The sequence below is a fragment of the Bacillus rossius genome, chromosome 7, assembly GCF_032445375.1.
Source record: "Bacillus rossius redtenbacheri isolate Brsri chromosome 7, Brsri_v3, whole genome shotgun sequence".
Taxonomy (NCBI): domain Eukaryota; kingdom Metazoa; phylum Arthropoda; class Insecta; order Phasmatodea; family Bacillidae; genus Bacillus; species Bacillus rossius.
The window spans coordinates 49,459,510-49,483,949 of NC_086335.1; the positions used below are offsets into that span (position 1 = coordinate 49,459,510).

Here is a 24,440-nt window from a genome sequence, read left to right on the forward strand (position 1 = left end):
TGGCGTAAAGATGTTGACCACACATTTTTATATATATTTTTTGTCATTTCGTTAATTGTGTTGCTGCATGTGTCCGTTATGATATATCTCTTTCTCAGCCGAAAGTAAGAATTTCTGCATGTAAATATGTATAGGTCTATGTGTATATGTACGTTCTCATTTCGCTAACACATTTACTGTTCATTGATTCGGAGTTAACGTCAAGTGATTTATTTTAAAGCTGTGCTGTTAGGCAAATTGCAGTAAATTTACGTAATTTTCAACAGAAGAACGTGCCTCAGAGAAACGAGCCCCTGATAGCCGGGTCTGTCTCAGAAGAAACCAAGCCCGACTGCAACTGCCGAGTTCTGCGTTCCGTTTTGGCTGTAAACGTAACACAAGTTTTTTGTGAACACTCCAAAATTAATTATTTTTGTGAGTTCCTGTTCAAAGTAAATGAAATCAGTACCCGTAATTTTACGAAGATATGTATTTTTTTAAATTTTAAATTTCAATATTTACCATACAAGCCAATACACTAGACACTAACACCGGCCAGCTCTATACTAACAACACAAGCGAGAGTATGAAAAATAACCTACCTGCAATAGGTGTACAATCAAAATAGTTTATAGATAAATCGTTAAATTATATATTATATTATCTGGTGTCAAATTCGTTTTAAGAAATTTGAAGCACTGAGGTCCCCCACCAATAAATCTGTATAATGTTTAAATAAGATTATCTAAGATATAGGCCTAAGATAGTAATTTCCGTTTTCATAATGTTGTTACCATGTGTATCAAACATCTATATTGTTCATACGGGGCACACCGTCTGCCATCTATCGTACAGACGTGAAAACAACGCCAGGTTTTCACACAAACATTCTTGGAGCCGTCCCGTATTAGTCTCTAGCGTATTTTACACGAGAGTCCACGCCTATGATAATGTACACGTCACATATACCAATTTTCTTGTACAACTTACGAAACATTACATGCAGTCATAAAACTAAAACCAACAGATGATGCAGATATGGTCAGGTACCGCGTCCTCCCGGACTACAGAGATCGTGCAGGAGTTAGGATGTTGACATCGACCACGTATAACATGGCAGGTTGTACAAGAAACCAACCTCCGAAACACCCCTACCTGCAGTCACCGCGCGCCAGAAGAACTCCAAAGAGCAGCGTCGCCAGTGGATCAACATTCATCGCCACACACCCACTGCACGAGTGCACACTTACGACGTGCAACATTTCAACTCTCGGTGTACGGCATTTGGTAGGAGTAATTTCGTGGAACGGAACGGAATTCGAATGGAACGGAAACGTGTAACCGCGGCGCTGCCATCTGTGGCAGATATCGCGAACCAAAGCTCACAAAGCCAGAGGGAAACTTTATAGTATTAACTGTTTAATGAATTTTAATCAGATAGGCGTTGTTCTGATAAAATTCCTGGTCGAAAAACAAGTCCAAAGCCGGCGTTTAGTATTATTTTTTCAAGAACTTTTCGCTTTTATCGGAGCGGTTTAATTATATAGTATAAAATTTATCTCTGAAAATCGAGTGATTCGAATTCGATGGTCGTAATAGCTGCTCCGGCAACGAATTCTAGCGGCAGGTGTGGAAACGTGTGAATCGTGTCAATACATATATTTATCACGCTCGACATTATTTTAAAGACTTCTACTTTAAATTTCGTGGCCGAGTTTCGTCTTTAAAAAAATTTTTACACGTACAAAAAAAAATTACTGCTCATGTTTGTAAGCAATGCTTGCTGTTCGTAAAATGAAGGTGTGGATTTTTAAACACTGATGGTTTCAATGGCTATGAAGTAGTGAAGCGAGTAGATAGGAAAGTGGAGGGGTGGGTGAGTGTGTGTGTGTGTGTGTGTGTGTTTGATGTGCGCAGGAGGAAGAACACACACACAGGGCAAGAAGGGCTGGCTGCCCCAGTTCGGCCGGCTACGAGAATAGCCCCTCCCCCCCAAAAAACACACACACAAACAAACACCACACCCCACCAGGGGGGGGGGGGGAAGGGGGAAGAGTCCATCTGTGACTACACGGAGGGGACTGAGACCGCGGCGTCCTTCTACAGGGCCTTGCCACATTTCGAGCAGTCGGCGTCCGACATATTATGCATTCGGAGCTGATGGCGCACAGAAGCGGATATGGCCGTTTGGTCGGGTCGCGTGACCTGTGACGTCAGAAGGTGGTGGTAGCAGTCGCTTGGAGCGGGTTTGACTCACGTGAGCCCGCGAACTTGGAACTCCCGAGGTCAGATAGGACAGACAGCACCATCAGCATCTGACGTCATGATGAGTATGAAGGGGGAAAAAAACTGTAAAATTGCGCGAAAAAATTTATTTCCAAAAAATCGTTTATATAATTTCGTCTTGGGCACCATGTTGTTGAATTTTTTATACTTAAGTTGCTTTGAAACGAAAAAAAAAATAACCCAAAAGTACATTAATAAAATGACGTGTAGGCATGAAAATTAACAGGTTTGGTCCCAATATATATTTTTAAAACAGTACCAAAACTTAATTAGTATATATCTACATTATTATCTATTTTGTATAAAGCTCTCCAGTAAAGCCAAAGATAATTACAAATAGCAATCTGTCGTGCTGCCCTCTATGAGTGATCACTACAACCAGATGCACCAGACAAGTGAATCTGGCACGCTGTTACAGAAAACTAATCAGACAGCATGGTCGGACAACAGAGTCGGGTAGATCAGCATGTGTCACGGCCATAACTGTCACACACTCACTTTCTGACTAATTTTAACTCTAAATTATTTTGTTTCTATTATAACGTGTTTTAGCACATGATTTGAATTGAATTCATAATAAGATCGTATTGTATCGTTTATAATAGGCTTTGTCTACCAATAAAAACATAATTTAATTTTTTTTTAATTAAAGGCAAAATTTTATGTCAGCCCTAGCATGTACTGAAAGCATGAGATTTATTTACTTACTATTTTATTTATTTTCGGCGATGTTAAGGCGATGCACCTTTCCTTACACTTTACCACATTTTCTGCTAATACACCATACATTGAAATTTTACAAAAATAAACATAATAGATAATAAAATAAGAAATAAGATAGAAAATGGAATTAATATTTAGTCAAATGTTCAAAGATAAGAGAAAAAACATTGTTAAATTTAACCAAAAAGCTTATTTACAGGTAACTAAAAATTAAGCATACGGATGCACGTGCTGGAAAGTAACGAACACTTAAAAAAAATTGGTTGTCTGTAAAGTCGGTTTACGGACGATGGCTTAACGTGACAACGTCATAACAAAACATTGATGAAATATTGCATACTTTTATGAATAAAATTGAATCATTTTTATTGAATTATCACTATTTTGTATGGATGCAAAGAATGAGTGAAATGAAATCTACAATTTAATTGATAAATTTACTTTTATTTGCACTCATTAATTCAAATATCTATATTACTTTAACGAAGAGATTATTTTAACAACGTATAACTTTTATACATGTTTGCTATTTAACTTCTTCCAATCTGTGTTATTCTGTTAAGGATAGGACGATGATAGGAAAAGTAGGAAACGAATGGGAGTGTTTCAAGTTTAATGTGCCTCGAAAAAGTCAAATCGATGGTTGTTCCAATCGAGTGGAAGAGAGATAGATGCGACGCAAGCGTACAATGGGCGTAATGGGACAATGTGCGTAACGGGACACATTTTCGTGCGTGCAGCCGGCGTTCATCGATTTATTAGACGTCGCGTCAAAAATCCTGCGTTGCCAAAAATTACATCGAAACCAGTCACTCACATATCCACGCACAGATTCAAGCAGTAGGTAGGTAAAACGCGAAGTGACCATGCTAAGTAGGTGTTCCAAAGATTTGGATTAACCTTTCGTTTTTTTTATTAGTAAATCATTCCTTACAGTAGGTTTTTTTTCAAAACCAGAAAACTTCAGTTTTGAAAGTTCTTGGGAAAACCTAATTTTTATTTATTTTTGCAATGGGTGCTACTTTCTAGAACTGTACTATTCGAGCAGGGACGTAACTATGTAGAAAAAGAAGGGGGGAGAGGCGGCGCTAAACTAGCAGAGTAATATTTACTCTATACATTTACTTCAATGTCGTAGTGTTAGAACACACACAAAAAAAAGTTGTAGGGCTTATGAACTGAATTATTTGTACTGGAAGATACGTGCATGAACATCGTCAAAAATTAAAAACCGGTATATTTTTCGCATACTATCCAACTTGTGATGTATTAAAAATGAAATGATTCCGTCTAATTTAAAAATAGTTGGACCAGTGTGGTGACCATACGAGGTGTGGTCGTAAAAGTATTTGATTTGATTTGTTTGTAAAAAAAAATTGGTTTTCTGTAAAGTCGGTTTACGGACGATAGTTTAACGTGACAACGTCATAACAAAACATTGATGAAATGATTGCATTCTTTTATGAATAAAATTGAATCATTTTTATTGAATTATCACTATTTTGTATGGATACAAAAAATGAGTGAAATGAAATCTACAATTTAATTGATAAATTTACTTTTATTTGCATTCATTAATTCAAATATATTTATTACTTTTGTAGTGTCGCACGCACCGTATTTATTTTTACAAGTACAAAAATGAAATTATTGCATCGGCCGGGATTCGATCCGCACGGCCACGAGGCCATATTGGAAACAATTGTTTCAGATTTTATATATATATATATATATATATATATATATATATATATATTTATAAAAATTTTGTTTTGTGTTGTGGAAGTTTTAAAAAAGTATGTAGTCCGCCACGTTTATTTCTTATAGTGGTAGGCGGGAAATTATAATAACCGTACCGATTGTGCTGAAACTCCGTGGACGATCGTTCAATTACATAATATTAATAATTCCAACGACGAAAATATGATTGAAAAGTCAAATCGATTGTTGTTCCAATCGAGTGGAAGAGAGATTCCACGCAAGCGTACAATGAGCATAACAAGACACATCCGTTGTGGGACATCCGTAGTGGGACAATGTGCATTACGGGACACTTTTTCGTGCGTGCAGCCGGCGTTCATCGATTTATTAGACGTTGTCACGTCAAAAAAAAAAGTAGAGGAAAATTGAGTTATTGCCTTGGGTGGAATAGTTACGTCCCTGGATTCGAGGACAAGTTAACGCGCTCCGACTATAGCGGCCCTGCTCGGGGACTTGGCAAGGCGCGCTGCTGCTGCTGCAGTTGGAAACTAGGCCGCAGGGAAGATCTGCTATCGCCTGTCAGCGTCTTTCTTTTTTTAATTTTTTTTACGGCTATCTGCGCCTGTTCGCACGGAATCGGCCATGGGCTGTACTCCGGGGTGGCGGAGGCATGGCGAAGGGAGACGATGGTAAGTGTGGATGGTAGCCACAATATTAAAAAAAAACTAATTAATACAAAAACAACATAAACTCTCACATAAAGCTACAAGATGACAAATTGTTCGCTTGTCGCTTGAGAAACAACACCGCCTATCCGACAAAAAAGCAAAAAAAAATTTTCAGGAGAGACTAATAACTTTATGCTCCATGTTGGATCTGAATGATAGCCAGTATTAGCAAAGGATACCATAGCAGCGTTTTTTTTTTTTGTTAAATTATTGGTGAAACACGTCGTGAGAAGACCCTGAATGCTTACGTTTACACGGAGAAACAAAAATAAAAAGCCTAATTGTTGTTTTTTTAAACGACAATCACAAAACAGGTGAACGGACATGAACGCTAGGGAACACTAAACAGTAAGTACTGGTGAACACCCGCAGTCGGCGGGCGGCGAGAGAGGCCATGGTTCCCACGGATAAAGGCCCTCCCCTCTCGACGCGAAGGCTCGACCACATGGCCGGGCGAGAGACGTATCGGCTGGCGGGGAGTGCAACGCGACACCGGGAGGAAGTGGCATGGGCCTCCCTCGCCGAACAGCCGCAGCCAACCACAGGCTCCCTCCCAGCCCCTCGCAAGCTGTCGCCGCCGCCGCCGCTACCCCGACCACGGCAAACCCTTTTACTGGTGGGGGAAGCCTACAACTCACGTTGTTTCGGTTCCCTGCAAGAATTTCCGAAGATTTCCGAAGTTTTGCGTTTTGGTACTAATTCCACTTCAGCCGCTAAATCAGAAGTTTCCAATGAAAAGAAGCATGTAGTGACTGACCTAACCTAACCTAACCCTTCGATTTTTTTAATTTCAATTTTTGAGAGAAATCCGAAGTTGCACGAACGTGGTAGGGAACCGAAACTACGTGAGTTGTAGGCTTCCCCTACTGGTGGTGGGAGCAGCGACAAAATATTTGCCCCTGTGACAAGCCGCTGTCCAGCGACACGAAAGTCGCCGCGACTTTTTTCGCTATGGCGGCATCGTAATCACGAAGCTCCACTTATGAAGGGACATAAAATCAGAACCTTGTTGTGTATGCGGGTGTGAGATATTTTCAAAACACAAACTTTTTTTTTTTTTAATGAAACGAAAATCCGTCTGCTCCAAACATGGAGAGTTAGGAATTGCTAGGCGGTATGCCAAATGAACTTTCGTGATAATGAAACTACCCTGGAACATATTTGGTTGACTGAAATAGTCATAGTGAGGAGTAATCCCAAGTAAAAATAAGTTAGGTTATGTTCCCGTGTGCATAATTTATTTGCATAATAAATTATTACATTATTATTTAATAAATAATTAAATTAATGAATAAGAAAATTACAATCAGCACATTTATTGATTTTCATTATTAATAAAAATTTATCTCGATTATTTCACTAAATTAAATAAGTAATTTTATACACATGTTTGTACTAATATAGAATACTGAGTATTTATTTAATTAATTTCTGTTACAATAACATTTCAATCTAGTTCAATATCTTAAATCAAAATGAAGTATAATTTCTAACGCGCCTTTTTTAAAATTTAAAATAATATTACATTTTTTCCCCCGTATTTCTACCTATAACATATGAACGTCACGTATAAAACAGCCCGGGCATGATTTTTCAAGTATAAAAAAAACATAAATAAGTTCAGTACCTAGTGTACAGCGAGGTGTATAATCATCGGTTGCCATCGATGCGACGTACCGACTGCCCCGCGAGGTACAGTCTGGTTACCGGCGACGATGCTGCAGCGACTGTACTCCCTTGTTAACGGCTCGTTAAAGGACTCCCGTGCACAATTCCCGTGCGTCGCTACAATCTTCCTCTCTCGTCTGCTCATCAGCTCGCTCTGAGAGGGTTATCGTTGTCTTGAGGTCGGCGGTAGCAGCGGCTCTTGGCTGAAGAACGGTTCAAGTACGAGTGGTGTATTTTTTTTTTAAGTACCGTTTTGGAATTCGGCCGCTGCAGCGCCGCGGTCGGCAATCCGCGCACGCGGGCTGTGAACCTGCGTCTGTTGGCAAGTTGCAGACGCCATTACGGAAAACATTCGACCTTTTTTTACGTTTGTTTGCGAGTATTTAAAATGCCTGCGTCGATTGCGAATCCCGCCGACTGTGAAATACGCGCTGTAATTCGTTTTTATTAGTGCTCAAGCGACTTAAAAGTCATTTTCTGATCAGTGACGTGTATGGAGAAAACATTATGACCGATGGAATATGTTAGAGCTTTTAAATAAGGCCGCACGAATGTTCATGGCGAGGAACGAAGTGAGCGACCTCCTGTCATTACTGAAGATATAGTGCAGAAAGTTGACGGAAAAATAAGGGGGGAACTGGCGTTTTACGATTTGGTCGTTATGTGACCTGCTGAAGTGGTTGTTAAATCAGGCGGCTGACTTCCATAAGGATGAGATTCATAAGCAGGTTGTACGATACGATAAGTGCCTTAATATTGTTGGAAATTATGTCAGCGTGGGCCCCGAATTTATACGTTAATGACTTCTTCTTGTGAGTTTACCTCAAGGAAAAGGTTTTCAAACATCGTCCTCACACCTTGGTAGAACTGAAGATGCAAATTCGGGAGGAAATCGCCGCTACACTCCTCAAAATGTGCCGAAGGGCGGTCTAAGAGTTCCGAAATCACCTTCATCAATGTATCGCTGCTGATAGCTACCACCTTCCTGATGTCATCTTTAGAACGTGATATAAAAAAATGGGGATGTATATGGATTCTAATAAAATAAATTTCATTTCTGTAAGTTTCTCCTTTTGTTTTAATGGCCTTTCAAAACCGGTACACACATTTTGCCCCACTATGTATATGAAATGATGTATCATCTTAACTTCACCACCTATAGAGACATTGAAAGAATAAATAATAAATAACTAAATGATTATTAAATATAGACGTACAAAGAGTATTTTTTTTTAAATAACATATTTTAAAAGTGCATGAGAAACGGAGAAATGGTGCGAAATGGAACCAAACTAAAAATAACGAGAAATATATTGTATGTTTTCCAACTGTAAAGACTCCACACTGGTTTCATTCCCTTTGTTCTGCCCGACGGTCAGATCCCACACCGCTCTGCCGCAAGCTCGGCATTCCACGGTCTTCCTCCCCGCTTTGTACGCAGTGCTCTTTGTATCAACGTAAGATCCATCGGCTTTAATGTTTCCTAATAGCCCATGTCTTCTACGCGCCCGGAATTCCCCCCCCCCCCCCCCCCCCCACGAGCCACTCCTTCCGGGGCACCAACCACCATTAGCCGGTTTCTTGAAAGCCACTGCCTCACTCAACTTTATTTTTTCCCCTCTCTCTTCTTGATTACTCCCAGCAATTGTCTTCCTTCTCCAGTTCGTTCCGGGACATCGTCGTTCCTGATTTCGTCTGTCCTTCACACGTTCCATTACTCTCCGGAACTTCAAATGCTCCTAGTCGCCTCTCCTTACTTCGTCGCCTAGGTCCGCGTTTGTTTTCCATCCAACGACGCCGAACTCGATGCAAAGCAATCAACTTGTCTCCATCGCTGTTTCTCATCCAATGGCCCATATAGAACATTTTTCTTTTAGGACAGTATTCCAAGACGTTCTGGTATGGTAGTAAATAAGCACTATACCTTGTTGGGAATACAACCGGTACGTAACTCACGGACCGTTTTCCGGAACTAGTTCAAACTGTATCCCAGTAAGGAATCAGATCGGCAGCGGTTTCAATAAACGGTGCCCTACGCGAGGCTAGAAACTGGTTTGGACGTTTCGCAGCGACCGATACAATTGTTTCTGCAAAAATACTACAGATAGCAGCGCCATCGCACCAAAATATAACAGCCTTTATAATATTCTGAAGTAATTTTTATGTTGCGGTTACTTCTTATTATGAGAATTTAAGTGTACAAATTGTATTCCAGGATAGTTTCGTCATCGTTAAGTTTTATTTGGCACACCAACACTTTGGTACGTCCCCCGATGATCACAAAATTGACTGTATACGAGTTAGTGGTGCCAGACGCGGGTCCGCCATAAGGGCAAAATAAAACAAAAAAAGTGAGCTCTGCGCATGCGCGGCATTTGGGCAACAGTCGGAAACGGATAAGACACAGAAATTCGTTCCCTAAAAAAATCGTGCACTTCTAAGTTATGCCAGTTATAATGAATGTGTTTCTAAATTGTAATAGTTCTTGCCATGTTGTTATAAGCTATGTCATTTGTAAGTTGTGTTTATCTAAGTTATGACGTTTCTAAGTCATGAAATACCACATTTAGCGTTTTTAAATTAAGAGTTTCTAACGTTGGACAGTTCTAAGATGTGTGTATTCTTAAATTATGATAATTCTAAGTGATGATTTTCTATGTGATGTTTCTACGTTCCCTTTTCTGTGTTTCTAAGTTAAGTGTTTCCATAGGATGTCTCGGTGTCTCAGGCTTAATTTGCGGTGTGCATTTTAATGGGCATTTACTGTCTCTAATGCACGATTTCTGCTATGACCGCTGTCCTTATTTTGGTGTGCTCTGTTGCCAGATATAGGCCATAGAGCGCAAACGTTTAAGACACAACTTTATAATATAATGAAATAGTTTTAATGTTTATCTGAGGTACTGTATTTTGCAAAATAACATTTGGAAAGAAAATTTTTTGAAATACATTTTTTTTTTGCTGTATTTCACCAAGAAAATTTTGTAATAATAATAATAAATTTTTACTTGTAAAGAGACATAACGGAGAGATGCTACCTTAGTTTCAACCTTTTTTCTTAAAATAATATTTTTATAAGATTTAAAATAACAAATTTTAATTTTTTGAGCATATAACATAATTTATAGAATGGTTTGTTATTAATGGTGACCGACTGTTACAAACTGTTTTTCCTGTGAAATAATAATTGTTTTCAACATTTAATTATTTTATTAGTATTACTACACCTGAAATAATACTGTATGTAGACATTATTTTATGGTCTAAGAAAAATCAATAAAAAGTAACACTAAAAAAATTAAAACCTATAACATTATAAGATTTTTATGATCACAAGAAGGGTAGTATCAATCTGAAATCATTGGGCGGGCACCATTTATTTTGTATTGAAAATTATCGTGAGATAAAATATGGGTAGAGGTACGTAAATTTCGCGGATTCATTTGGTTACTAGCTAGAATGCAAATCTTCGTACTCTTGCACTGTGTTCGTGATTGGACGGCAGTTATTTGGACACACCTCACCGCGACCGTCAACCAACGATGCCCAGCTAGGAGAGGAGTGAGCGAATCAGGTACACTGTAGAAATTACAGTACATTTACGGGCTTTCAAATGAAGAGTTGACCTCAAATAAACGAATTCTTCGTAATTTAAAATAACTCAATGTTCTTAAAAACTAAGCCGAGTTGTATATTTAGTTCTTACACGTGGAAACAGAAGAGTGTATTTAACAAGTTTTTCGAAAAGTATGTTAATAAACCAAGAATATTCTTTAATATTCATGTTCAAAGAAAGTGATCCCAGTGTCCGTAAACTGACGAAGATAGCCGTAAATTTACGAAGATCCTGGGTAATTTGTAACCAGTGTTCTTCGTAAATTGAAGGTAAAAATTTTTAACATTGTAGTGCCTATTAATGAAAACATAAAGGTTCACGCTTAGAAATAAGCCAACGGAAATTTCAATCGGACGCCAAACGAATTCACGAAATTGCCAGGTGTCTAACTACACTGTTAAAAATTTTCACCTCAAATTTATGAAGAACATTGTTTACAAATTACCCGGGGATCTTCGTAAATTTTCGAGTACTTAGTTCGCTTACTTTAAGAATGAATCTACAAGAATAATTTTGGTATATCAGCAAATCTTCAAAAACTTGAAAAGAGCAGATGTTTAAATACGGTGTAGTTTATACGAAGAACCGGCTATCTGAAATTACGAAGAACGAATCCTTCATTTAAATATCTGTATATTTTTCTGTGATTTTTTTTAACAGTGTATAGATAATGACAGCTGAAAGTTACGATGTTTTCAAGCTGTGATGGCTCTAACCTGTGTGGGATTGTTCGAGAAGTCAAAGTCCCGAGTGTGGTCGCACTTGTCCACTTGGTCCGCTGTTGCGCGCGCGGGGGGGGGGCGGACCTGCGACCCCAGTGCTGCTCTCGGGGTATCTAATAGGGAGCTCGTGGAGCGAGTAGGGGCCGCCCCAAGGTCCCGACGACAGCGTCACCCAAAACCTCCCCGGGACGACCACGCGGCTTTTTCCGCAGCTTCTTGTTTACCGACGCGAGGTGTAGGGTCGATGGCGTCCGAGAAACCGCCTCCCTTTTCGGAGCCCAAGAACCACGCTTTCTACTCGATGGCTCGCCGGGAAAAAAGTTTGCTAACCAAACTTAACAAATGAAAGTATCTAGCAGCCCAACAATACGACAAAATGGCACTCGATAAAGATAGCAAAGGCGAAGATATCGCCAAAGTTTCAGTCGACGTTGCAGTAGCCTGCTCCGATTGGCCCAACAGCCGCAACCAAATTGGAAAAAACACTTCCCTTTCAGTCAAGAGTATTCAAATGAAATAACCTCAGTACGTAGTTGCTCCCTGATGATGGCGACTGCAACGTCGACCGAAACGTCGGTGATATATTCAGCTTCTACGCGGCTACAGCCCGGAAGCCAAGCAACTCCGAAATTGCTCTTGCCGAATTTTTTCGAATGGAACTTCTTAACAGCTGGTAAAAGGGGGGGGGGGGGGGGTCGATAGCGTCATAGCGTAACGGCAAGTGCAATGATAAGGAATGCGGCGCTCGATGGAGGAAGCGGAATAACGAATAGTCTGACAACTTTAAGAATTTTCCAGGTTTTTTTTTCGTATCGACATTTGCTGCAACTGCGAACCACCAGTTTGTGATCCTTCATTGTGTACTTACTTTATTGAAGACGAATTTGTGAATTATATTTCAGCCATCATAATTACTTGCCACAAACAGATATTTTATGCTGTCCTTCCCTTTCTTCAGTTCTTGTTGGTACTGAGCGCATTAATTATGGAGTGCACCGCAGCCCTAACCGCTTTGGGTTCTCGATTGAGCGATGGAAACGGGGCTACGCGTTTGGTGAATCCGGGTCCGGGAGAGAATTGAGTTGTCACTTCATATCGTTTGTTTGAGGCAAACCTCCCAGTGACAGTGCAGCTCCAAATTTTCGTGACCACAGTGAACTATCGTTTGACAAGCCAGCGGAATAGTTCAGTTCGCTTTCAGCGACCTACCTTTGAGTGTCTTGTCCTTCAGGCGACATCAAATACTACATTACCGTCGATAAACATAGTGAGATATAAGAGATAGAGAATTAGATAAATGCTTTGCACATTATTCTTACTTCGTCTTCTACGTGTTGCGTTTAGTGTTACTTACTTTACGCGGACCTAATAGTTAGATAACTCAAGGGGGTCATATTTTATTTATATATACATACTATATATATATAGTATGTATATGTATATATATGTATATGTATGTATATATATATATTGCAACGCATACCGGGGATTAGCTAGCTAGAAATAAAATTCTGCGAAAATTCACCTTGACTCACGTACAAATTTTGTTGACGAATACAACTGGTATATGTATGAAAATATTTGCTAAAAAAGACCACAATAGCGCGACGGAAGTGATGCGATGAACGGATAGCGAATTAAATATTGTTAGTAAACCAACTAGGCTACGGTTCGACACATATGTGATGTCAGCGCGACGAAAATGGCGGCCGCGACAGACTTCCCGAAATGAGAATCAAAATTTGGTTTTTGAAGGAGGGTTCGACTGGTGCATTGATCTTTACCAGTATTTTTTTTTAATTTTTTTTTTTAGGTATTGTTTAATTAATTTATGTATTAATTTTTTTAATGTGTTAATGCAAAGACGTTTTTCCGAATGAATGTTAAATTTTACTAAAATATGTTTCTCTCTCTAAATGCCAATAAAAAAAATACATGAGCGAGTCTAACAGTACTCGCCAGAGATAAGTAACATCTAACCTAGGTAATGAGCAAATTCATGTGTTATAATGTTGCAAATAAACTAATTATACGAAACTTGGACACGAAATTTAAAAATAGTGCCGAGGGTGATAAATATACGCAACTTGTGTTTACAACTACATTTATGGAAGCGAATTACACGTAGTTTCTGCACCCGCCGCTAGAATTCGTTGCTGGAGCAGCTACGTCGACTATCGAATCATTCGAATTGCAGGGCGCAATTTTAAAATATATAACGAAACGGCTACGATAAAGGCAACAAAAAAACTTGAGAAAAAACTAACCCCGTCTTTGAACTTGTTTTTCAACCAGGAATTTTAATAAAATACTGCCCATATTGTTAAAATTCACTAAACCGTTAAAACTATAAAGTTTCCCTTCGGCTTAGTGTAATTTGGTTCGCGCCGTCCGCCACAGATGGCAGCACCGTTGATACACATTTACGTTCCATGCGACTCCCGTTCCACTCACGAAATTACTCCCACCAGATGCCGTATACCGAGGGCTAAGATTTGAATATGACTGTATATTTTCTACTGTCGCGCGGACGAAGACCACGTTGTTCGCGATAACGCGATGTTCAGCGTCCTTCGCGCTGTCCAGATTCCACTATAAGGTGCTCGTGCGATCAGGCCCGCTCGAATTAACGTTAACGTGTAAATCGGGTTTTCACTGGGTCACGACTCCTGGAATTGAAGACGGGGTGAAGGGGGAGCGGTGGAGACAACAGAGACCCTCCCCCCTTCTCTTCCTTCACCGTGTAAAACCAACAACAATAATTACAAAATGGAAGCTTCCGAGAGCGCGCCGCGCACTTTGAAGGAGGAGTGAGAACACATTCCACGCAATTATCCACGCCCGACGCGACGACAATCTCGTACGAGAGCGTATAAAGTTAGGCTGTGTTCACGATTCAGAAAGCGCAAGCGAGTACACAGCAAACCGTGCACACGACCAGTCCGAAATCAGTTCACAATTGGAATTCTTGCGTGTTAAATGACATTTCGTAATGAAAATAATCTCTGTTGGTAGAAGGATTTTCTGGGGATCTCTGTTGACGTGATTTAAATGCAGCCGTGTACACATCGCCCATACGTCGGTCGCCATGCCTCAGCTCGGGGGCTTTTCGCTAACTCTGAATATCCCTTCTGGTCTGGAACTGGTATATTCTGCTGCAGCTCGAGTTGAGATCCTCGTATGGCCAAGATGAGTGCTGTAGCCTTCTCTTCTTCGCTCCAACCATTCACCTGTAACTGTCGCCTGTACACCGCCCACGAAGACTGGCCATCGAAAGTGGGTGGCTTGAATATTGGGTGGCCATTTAGTAGAGCCTTTCCTCTTGACCTCTCCGGAGACACACATTTCCGTTCGCAGCAGCTGTAGCATTCCTTAATCATTCGTTGTCATTCTGCAGTTACAGCTGCTATATACACGCTGTTTGGTAGTCTGCTCGAGCTGAGCTAGCTCAATTCTTCATGTTCGGCCTTCTGATTCAAATATTGCACCTCTCCGAACTTAAAGCTGGTTTCGTTCATCTTTTTATTCAGTTCTTCTTGATTAGCCACTAGCCTACTCCGCATGCATTTTTGCGCCGCCACCAGTTAGTTTTGCGTACCTTATTGTGAATTTTTCATTTCTTCTTGGCCCTTCTTAACTCCGTCAATTTCCTTATTCATGACATTCTTCATCTCTTTTTGGGTTCTTACCTAGTTCATTCTTCATTTCAGTTTTAAACTCTTTGTGGCTCCTCCATGTTTGCTCCTGGCTTCTTTCCATTTTTCCCTGGCTACCCTTAATTTATTCCTGGCTACTACATAACCCCCTAATTTCATTCCTCATTTTCTCTTGGCCACTCTTCATTTAGGCCCGCGTTCCTACGTTCGTCGGCCACCATCTTTTTCATCCACATATTAACAACACACTAATTTAACCTATTACCTAGCCAACTTTTACTCAAAACTAACTACAGTTTAAACACTACCTTTACTTTCAAATACTTAAATTTTATTTTTAATTTAAGAGTTTTATTAGCTTTATGTATTTATTTTAATGAAAAATACATAAATCCTACTAATATTAATAGGATCATCCCTACTTCTGACATCAAATGTGTGGGAAAACAGGTCCGGAAAGGATAGATATTTTAATTACATGTAATTTTATTTATTACCTAATATTTAACTATTAGTTATATTACAACAATTAAATGTATGTCCACACATTAATCGTACTTTCGTTTCCACAATTTACTCTCCCCACTGGAGCTAGGATCAAGAGTGGCTCTCTCTCTAATGCTCGTCTCTCACCACGCACCTCTGACCCAACACACTGTCTCGCACTATTCACTCGTCCGCCGCACACACAACACCGTCCCGATGCACCAATTTTCGCACACGAAGCGCGTCGCTCGCCGTCCGCTACCGCTGTCCAAGGAGTCACCCACCCCTTTCACTTCACTGCCTCGCCGTTTATATGCCTCTCAGTCCCGCTCCGGGAAAGGTCTCGGAGCCGTTCGGAAGTGTCGCGTCATCAGAATCCCCCGACTGAACGCTCGAAGCTCCGAGAACAAAGGTGTCCTAGTTACGCCACTTCACGCAGACGGGGCTCTGGAAACGTATCGCAACCTTGAATGGGAAGCATACAGGAGCCGGTATAATTGTATTAACATTATTTGTGTGGGGGGGGGGAGCTGCCAGGTACTCCCCGCTGGCCGGCGCGCCGGACCGACCGGCCTGCCCCGTTGCCTCGTCTCCAGTATCCTCGTAACAAAATCAACCGTAGCACGTACCTACCGAAAAACATTAAACCTTTGTGGTATAAAGTTTTAGATTGACCGATCGTATGTAGCCTTCGGCTTGAAACTCTTTATTATGCAATTCATTGAGTCAATAAAAATTAGGTTTCGCCTGAGGGTGCGTGGTGTGTGCCGGGCTTCGCCGCGAAGTCGCGCGGGCCCTGCGGCCAGGAGGAGAGAAGCACTCCGGGCTAATGACGGCGGCCGCGGCTGGGGTCCCGCCTCCCCGCCTCAGCGCGCGGGCTGGACGTCGCTTCCTCACAACAACAAACAATAATGACCTGGCAGTCTGTCCCCTGCGTCGCGATAACCCGTCGCGACCTCCCCGCTGCACCGAGAAACATCATCATCTATAGTATCGGGGGTTTGGAACAGTAACAACGTATCTGAAATCTTGCCCTTTTTTTAGAGCTGCATACGATCACTTCATTATAATAACTGATTTACTTCAATAGCGAGTGTGTACCGAAGAGAAAAATCAGTTAAAATGTGTAGCTCACAATTATCTTACACGTCATAGACAGACCATAAATTTACCTTCTTTTTTTCTGTTTCATAAAACAATTTCACAGAGATCTTTACAATTTTTGCGTCCAAGAATTGGATTTATTCTTTCTGAAAAATTCAAAACAAAAAGAAATTATTTTTCAAATACAAAAATATGTCCTTATTTGGCTCGATAATTCAAATGATGAAGAGAGTTATTTTATATCTGAGTAAGGTTTTATATACTTGTAGTTTTTTTTTTTCTGAAAGAAAGTTATACTTTATATTATATTTAAATTAATTCCCTTTATAACTTTAAACTGTATAAAAAGTAATGTAAGCTTTCTTAAGTTAGTTTTATGTATTTGTTAATTGTTACAAATTTTAAAATGTTTACAACAGTCAAAATACCGCACGTAGACTAAAGTGCCTAGGTGCACTCACAAACAAGCTTGCATTTGTGAGTGCTAAATTTTCCTGTTCAATTTAGTGCATTGTAGTCAAAGTGTAAAAAAAATAGGAAATAATTTAATTAAAAAAGAACCATTGGATAGCAAAGTACAGTTGCAGCACAAACACTTCAGCTCCAAGAAGATGATTGGACTACAGTGCTCTTAACGACCCTGGGGCAGTTATAAACGAGAATATGTAATTATCCAATAACGCGTAACTCGCCAAAGGATGTGACCTCTTTATCGACGAATAATTATTCTAAAAAGGCTTTATTACTTGTTAGTGAAATGTATACGCGAAATTATCGTGGCTCTAGTAATATCGTCTCTGAAATCTTTTGTATGGTCATCATGTATGACCTTCCAAATTCACGATTGTATTTGGCATCAGTCTAGAATGCATATGCCGGTACACTTGAAGGTCCCTGGTTATTGGGTCAAAGGTTGTTTGACACACCCTTAAGGACAAGTAGCCAATGGAAGAACACTCAATAATACGTCTGGCCGTATAACGTGCGACCCGGAGAGAAGGCAAAATGTGGCAGCATCAGTGAACACATCACATCGACTTCATTACGCTCACGCTTATAGGTTCTAGCCTGACAAACTCTTAGAAATTATAGCAGATTTACGGATGTTTCGACGAAAAATTCACTTCAAATAAACGAAGAGTGCTTCGTAATGTTAAATAACTGGTTCTTCGTAAAAACTACGCCGCATTTCGACTTCCGAGTTCTGTTCATGTGGTAAGAACACACTTGGGAGAAATAAGAGTTTTTGTAGGAGTATTAACCAGTTATTGAATTTTTTGCTATCATACCAAGATTATTCCTGTGGACTCATGTTCAGAGTACGTAATTGAACAAAGATGCCCCTATGGTTACGAAGATCCCTGGGTAATTTGTAACCAGTACATTTAAGGAGAAAATATTTAACAGTGCACCAGAAAATAACGCAAATTTTTCACGCGTCTATGTACCTATGACATGTTACGCAAAAATTGGGTAGAATAACTTGCGAAAAAATTGATACAGCTATAGAGACGGGGCTTCATCACTATCACTGGAACAAAGAGTGATTATTTCAAATTTAGATTTTTTTTGACAGTTTATCGACTGATTCACGAGACGTTACCATCACTGACAGGACTTATTTGTTACGTCATATGGAACAAAATATGTCTCATAAGTGTGGGTCTTATTCCTAATATTGACGGATTAGTTCCGCAAATTGCAAATGCTTTAAAATATCCAGATTATTGCGCATGGGGGGGGGGGGGGGGTGTGAAGGAAATTGTTTACCAAAGGCCTGCACAAATACGTATCTACAATAATCGACAGCCTGTGGTAAATAAGCGTGTGGACAAGTGCATGGCAATAAAATGAAAATTGTGTAATATCTTCAGTTGTGATGCTCAACTAAAAGCAATACGGTCCGATAATACATCACTGTGTTTACCTCCTATTGTATTCGTCATTATCATGTTTAGAATTACCCTTAGAAATTATACAACTTATTCTGCTGTGGTGTTATGAGTAAGCACTGTGAGTGATGTTAGTTACTCGTAATAATCCCGTGTTTACTATATTGTATTGAATAAAAGTATGAATTCAATTCTTTGCCACACTATATTGTAACTAAAAAATAATCGTTGTGATATGTATTTTGAAATATCATTCAAAACTTTCCCTATTTTATGTGCACTGTTGAATTACAAAAAGTTACGAAATTTTCCACGAAGAATGTCACTTAAATAACTAGTTCTTCATAGGAACTATGTCGGTATCCTTCTTCCGAGTTCTGGTGCTCCGTCGTAAACAAGGTAAACAAGCTTGTGGAAGGAATGAGTGTGTCTACTGTAGAATTAACAAGTTTCTGAAGGTAATTTCGTGTGAATTCATGTCCGCGCAGTAAGAGAACTAAGTACTCAATACATTTATGAAGGTATTGGTAAATTTGCGGGGATCCGTAGATAATTTATAGCCAGTGGTCTTGGTGAATTCAAGTTGGCCATGTTTTTACAGTGTGTTAGAGTTTACACGCGACCTACGGCACGGATCACGGAAACGACCGCTTGATTGGTTTAAATTGGAAAACGCCACTTGTACGAATTAAAACATGGCGTTTTAAACTGGGCCCCGGCCTACATACTTCGGGTCAAGATGGCAAACTGACGAAGATACGACAGCCAAATCACTGGCTTGACAATCACTGCACGGACGATAACGCAGACCCCGGCACTTTTGTGATTAATGGTACGGAAACGTCGCGTATTCATTTGGTCGCAAGCTAGAGTGCAAACCTTCATACTCTTGCGCAGTTTTCATGATTGGGACACGCCCCTCTGGGGACGCACCACAACGTCGAAATACCACAACGCCGAACGTACAATAACGCCGAAAACCATAACGCCGAATGCCAAATTGACTACAACGCCGACAGCTAGAAAAATGCTGTGTACCACAACGCCGAATTACCACAACGCCTAAATACATTAACGCCGAAAAATGTAATTGCAGGACTGCCACAAAGGTTAGGTTATGTTAGGTTAGGCTAGGCTAGCCTAGGTTAGGTTAGGTTGTGGTATTTCGGCGTTAAGATACGTTTAAGAAACACACACAAATTCATTCAGTTGTTTTTCATTTTGCTCCTGTGGCCCCCCCTCCCCGCAGCAACATTTTTCGGCGTTACTGTATTTCGGCGTTGTGGTACACAGCAGTTTTCTAGCTGTCGGCGTTGCGGTCAATTTGGCATTCGGCGTTATGGTATTCGGCGTTATTGTACGTTCGGCGTTGTCGTAACGACCCCGCCCCTCTGCTAGGAGAGAAGTAATGGAATCAGGAAGTGCCGAATAACAATGGCCAAATAGTTTTCACTACGAAATCAGTCAATGGAAACGCAAACGCTGGCAGAGCAAACATAAGGCTTTGAATTTTAGCCTGACGCCAAACGAATTCGCGAAATTTCCCGATCTCCATTAGTGATAATTTTCCGCACTAAAGAAGATATGCACAGAAATAAAGTCAAACGATGTTGGCACAATGACCTTCTGCCACCAGCCAATCACAGCGCTAGCATCCAAGGTAAACTCGCAAGATACGCGTCACAAAAAAAAAAAAAAAAGTGTCCCCCAGGGATGAAAGGTTTATTTGCCAACATAACTGACCAAAACGAACATGGCGGACGCAGTTGGAGTTGCCAGTTGATGATGTTATAAAATCTCAAATCAATTTGTCCGAGCACGGGCACATACAAAAGGGTCAAGGAAGGGAGGGGGGGGGAATTTGTCAGCTCCCCTCATTTTCCTCAAGAAATAATAATAATAATAATAATAATAATAATACGGGGGGAAATGTATATACAACAATTTCTGAAACTTTTATTAACATGCTGATTGAAGTGGCTAGAATTGTGGATTATAGCCGTGTCGACGGCAAGATTTCAGCGACGTTTCGGTTGACCTAGCAGTAACCATCTTCAGGGTAACAGTTGGTTAACTGTATCATCCCGCCCCACCGATACAGATACACCCCAAGACCAGGCGGGCCCCTTAAAGAGATTTACCGTCGGAGTTCTGCCAAAACGTTTTGCGTCTCGTGGAAACTCGATTTTCGCCACGCGCGTGCTCGCTTTTCGCGCTCGTGACGGGGAAGTGAAGATGTATTTCGAACGACTCTGCGCGTTAGTCACGCGCGGGACACGAGCCAAGTAGTGATGCACGCCTCTCTCTCTCTCTCTCTCTCTCTCTCTCTCTCTCTCTCTCAACCCACTTCCCCCCCTCCTCGGCACAACCAGCACGCACTATTAGCGTACTGTATGGGAAACCTAAGATTCACACAGCTTAAACCAGTCCCGAACGTGTCCGAAGTTCGATGCTGCTCCAGAGTAACTTCACCGTCGGAACAAGAAAACGAGTGCTGATATATTTTTTTAATTGTTTTAGAGTCACGCAACGTCGCTGATCTAACCCAATTAAACTTTCGTTTTTAACTAAGATCATCTAGACGTGCAAACACTCCTTTCAAGTAGGCCTAAACAAGAAAAAACTAATTTATACGTGTATTTAAATACTTTAATAGTTTGTTATGTATGTAACGAACGTAAAAAAAAATCAATTTAGTAAAGATAACAGAAGGGGGGGGGGGGGACGAATTTTCGCAATACTTTTGTATATGTAACACATATAAGCTACATTTCCCTTTTATAATAAGAAAAAAAAAAATTCTGAAGATGCAAAAGCGCAGATGATACTGGCGACTGACTCGGGGTCAGTGAAAAGTATATTTTTCCCTCCGAATTCTGTTTTCGCAGTGCTCCTCTCCTCGATTGGCGGGAGGAGTGGGGTTGAGTCAAAGGTAAACACAGTGTGTGGAAGAGGGGAGGGGATGACGCCGAAGCGCGGAAATAACTCGTGTCGGCGGCAACTCGGGCCTAGCGAAAAGCCCGTGGTCTCCACAGGTAGTACTTTTGTACTAGATATAGAACTATTAAATTTTTTTAGTGTTTTAGTAAGAATAAATACGGATCAAGAAAGATTTTTCTTGATTTCAAAACGCTGTAGGAGAAAAAATGTAGTCCACTCTTGGTTGGGCCAACGTGAACGCAGCAGCTGTAACACAGACTTATTGCAACGTCCGCAATTGACCTGAAAATAACGATTACATGATAAAATAATATTATAAGGAGAAATTACAGTGTTTTGTGCGAATTATTATTTTTTTCTGCAATAAGTGGTTTTCGGCAGTTCTTTGCTATGAACATGCTTTCGTTTATTGAATTAAAATTTGCAGAAATAAAAATTGGAATTGCGTTAATCTGAAGCAGTAGGCTTCAAGGTTTTTTTGTCTTCTTTCGTGAGGCTCCTGCCGTGCCTACTAAAACTCCAGCCTCGTTTTGTTTACTTTGGTCACCTGCTTGTAGTTTACTCCTGCGACGCTATTTCGAGACAGCCAGCCCCGCGGTAGACAGCTTAGCTCCTGGACTGTGTTCAACGAAAAAGATTTGTTGATCTCGGGGTAGATATTTGTGTGAACAGCATCAAAACTGTGCAAGTGAGATGATAAAAAAAAAGATTACGTTGTCCCAAGAAAACAAATCAACTGGATCCTAATTCAACGATGTGTTTAGTTCGAAGCGTAGGTTCTCTTGGCCAGATTTATTCGACACATCTGCGCATGCTCTGAATTTGTGCAACAGATCGGCAAACGGATATGACACAGGAATCCGTTAACTAAAAATAAGGGACTGGCCGTGTCCTATCGTGCACTTGGAATACAATTAGGGCAGGGACGTCGGAACAAGGGGGGGGGGGGGGCAGCAGGGGCGAGTCGCCCCCGTGCTGTTATGCATGGGGGGGGGGGCGAGAGTAGCATTTCGCCCCCCTCCTTTTCCCAGAATAAATGTTTGGTCCTAGTAGTATTTTTCTCAACCAGTAGTTATAAACGTTGCATTGGTGATCACATTGATTAGAAAATCAAATTTATGATTGTCAATAGACTGTAAAATGATTACAAATTCCTAGATGGTATTTTATTTAAATTGTACTACATCTACTGTCAGAGTAGTATTTAATACATACTACGTCATCAAATTCTTGGAAAGGTATATTTAATATTTTGGTTTGGAAACTCATTAAATAGCACAATTTTGCATCTAAAATTCCAAATTTTTCCGGGGGAGGGGCTCTAGGAGTGAGGTAAGTGTGATACATCTTTTCGCCCCCCCCCCCCCCCCCCAATGCATGAAAACGTTCCGACGACCTTGAATTAGGGTGCAGGTGTAAGATATTCAACACCTGAACCCTTTTTTTTTTGTGTGTGTTGGAACACCGGCCTTCACTGTGCCAAGAATCTGGAAACATCATGTATTTCAGCACGTGACACGTGGAATGGCCTGACTGTAAACACGGGCCCCCGGACGCTCTGGATGGCGCCGAGACCGGCGGTAGTGTCTCCCCGAGGACTTAGTCCTACCTGCCGGCCGGGAGGACCGCATATCTCCGGACACACCGCAGTGTGTCCTCGCCTTCGGCGTATCTCCGCGGGGGATCTGGGAGGTCCGGGCACTCTGCTCCACGGGTTTACGGCCAGGATTATCCCTGTTATGAAAACACGTCCTGCTTTTTTTTTTAATTGTTTATTGGCCGTGGCGGTGAGGTGAAGGACGATGAGAGAGGTCGACGAAATCACCCAACGGCGCGCTAAAGCCGAGTTGTGTTCTGGGCACAATGCTTTGGGATATTTTTCCATAACCGTTCTGGTGAAACGTAATAAAATATTGTATATATGTATATAATACACATATATAACTCATAAGGTTAACGCCATGTTGAATTTTTTCGTTTTTTCATCATTCTCTTATTTAAGAGCTATTTCTAAAATTTTAACTCTATACGTCTCTTGCATTGGTTGTTCGGTCACAAATATTTTAAACATATCGTGTAATATTGTGGATGTAATAAAGGCGCGCAAATGATCATTGGTGTAGATTTATTTTTTATTTGGGAAAAAGGTGGGAAGATATTTAAGTTATCCTCTTATATAAAATACTATTGCAGTTTTTTTACCAGTGACACTGATTCCTCCAGTGAAGCTGGTTTACCCCCCCCCCCCCTCGGGAAGTTTGGATTTAAAGGTGCAAAATAGTGTTAGTTAAGCTCATAGAGTGTTACCGTTTCCCACACACACCGCCTCTTCTCTCTCTCTCTCTTGCTGATAAACTGGGATACAATGACATTCAATTCATTTGACGAAATTATTATTTATAGCCTGTACCGGAAGTATAACAAAATTTCAATATTATTAATATATATAAATTTAAAAAAATTTATTCTAAAAAAAAGAGATGGTGGCTTCGAGTACATGGCAGGCCATGCAGTAAATGATTTTTTTTTGGGCATTGAATACCTCCATGGCGCACAGAAAAAAATTTTTTTCTGTACTTTTGCAAAAGATTCCTTTGGAAATCAGTTGGCAAGAAATAGTTTGTAATACAGCAACAAAGATATTGTAACTTTGAACAACATGGCTTTGGTTATTTTTGCATATATAAACTAGGTTTTTCGAGGTAACACTGAGTATTTATTACGAAAATTGGTGCATACTTTTATATTTTAATTGTTTTTTTTTCATTCAAGCATATTTTTTTAAACCATGGAAAACACAAACGAATATTTTATAGTTGGACTTTATTTTGTTTTATTAAGCTTATTATGTGCGTAGTTAATACCGGAAAGCTATTCAGGGAGCGATTTGTAAATAACTTAAACTATTGCAGCTACTGGGACAACCGAACATTACATTT

General features: G+C 40.4%; 1 protein-coding gene across 3 annotated transcripts in view; it reads right to left on the bottom strand.

The window, feature by feature from the left end:
* LOC134533987 (integrin alpha-PS2) overlaps nucleotides 1-24,440 on the bottom strand; it is a 285,777-nt gene that overhangs the window by 98,316 nt on the left and 163,021 nt on the right. Inside the window, exon 1 of one of the 3 annotated variants that reach the window (XM_063371855.1) lies at nucleotides 1,135-1,379. The exons of the other annotated variants lie outside the window; for them this stretch is intronic. The gene's annotated coding sequence lies outside the window, so the exon portion shown is untranslated. Of the gene's footprint in view, nucleotides 1-1,134; nucleotides 1,380-24,440 lie in introns of those variants that run through there. 3 annotated transcript variants of the gene reach the window in all.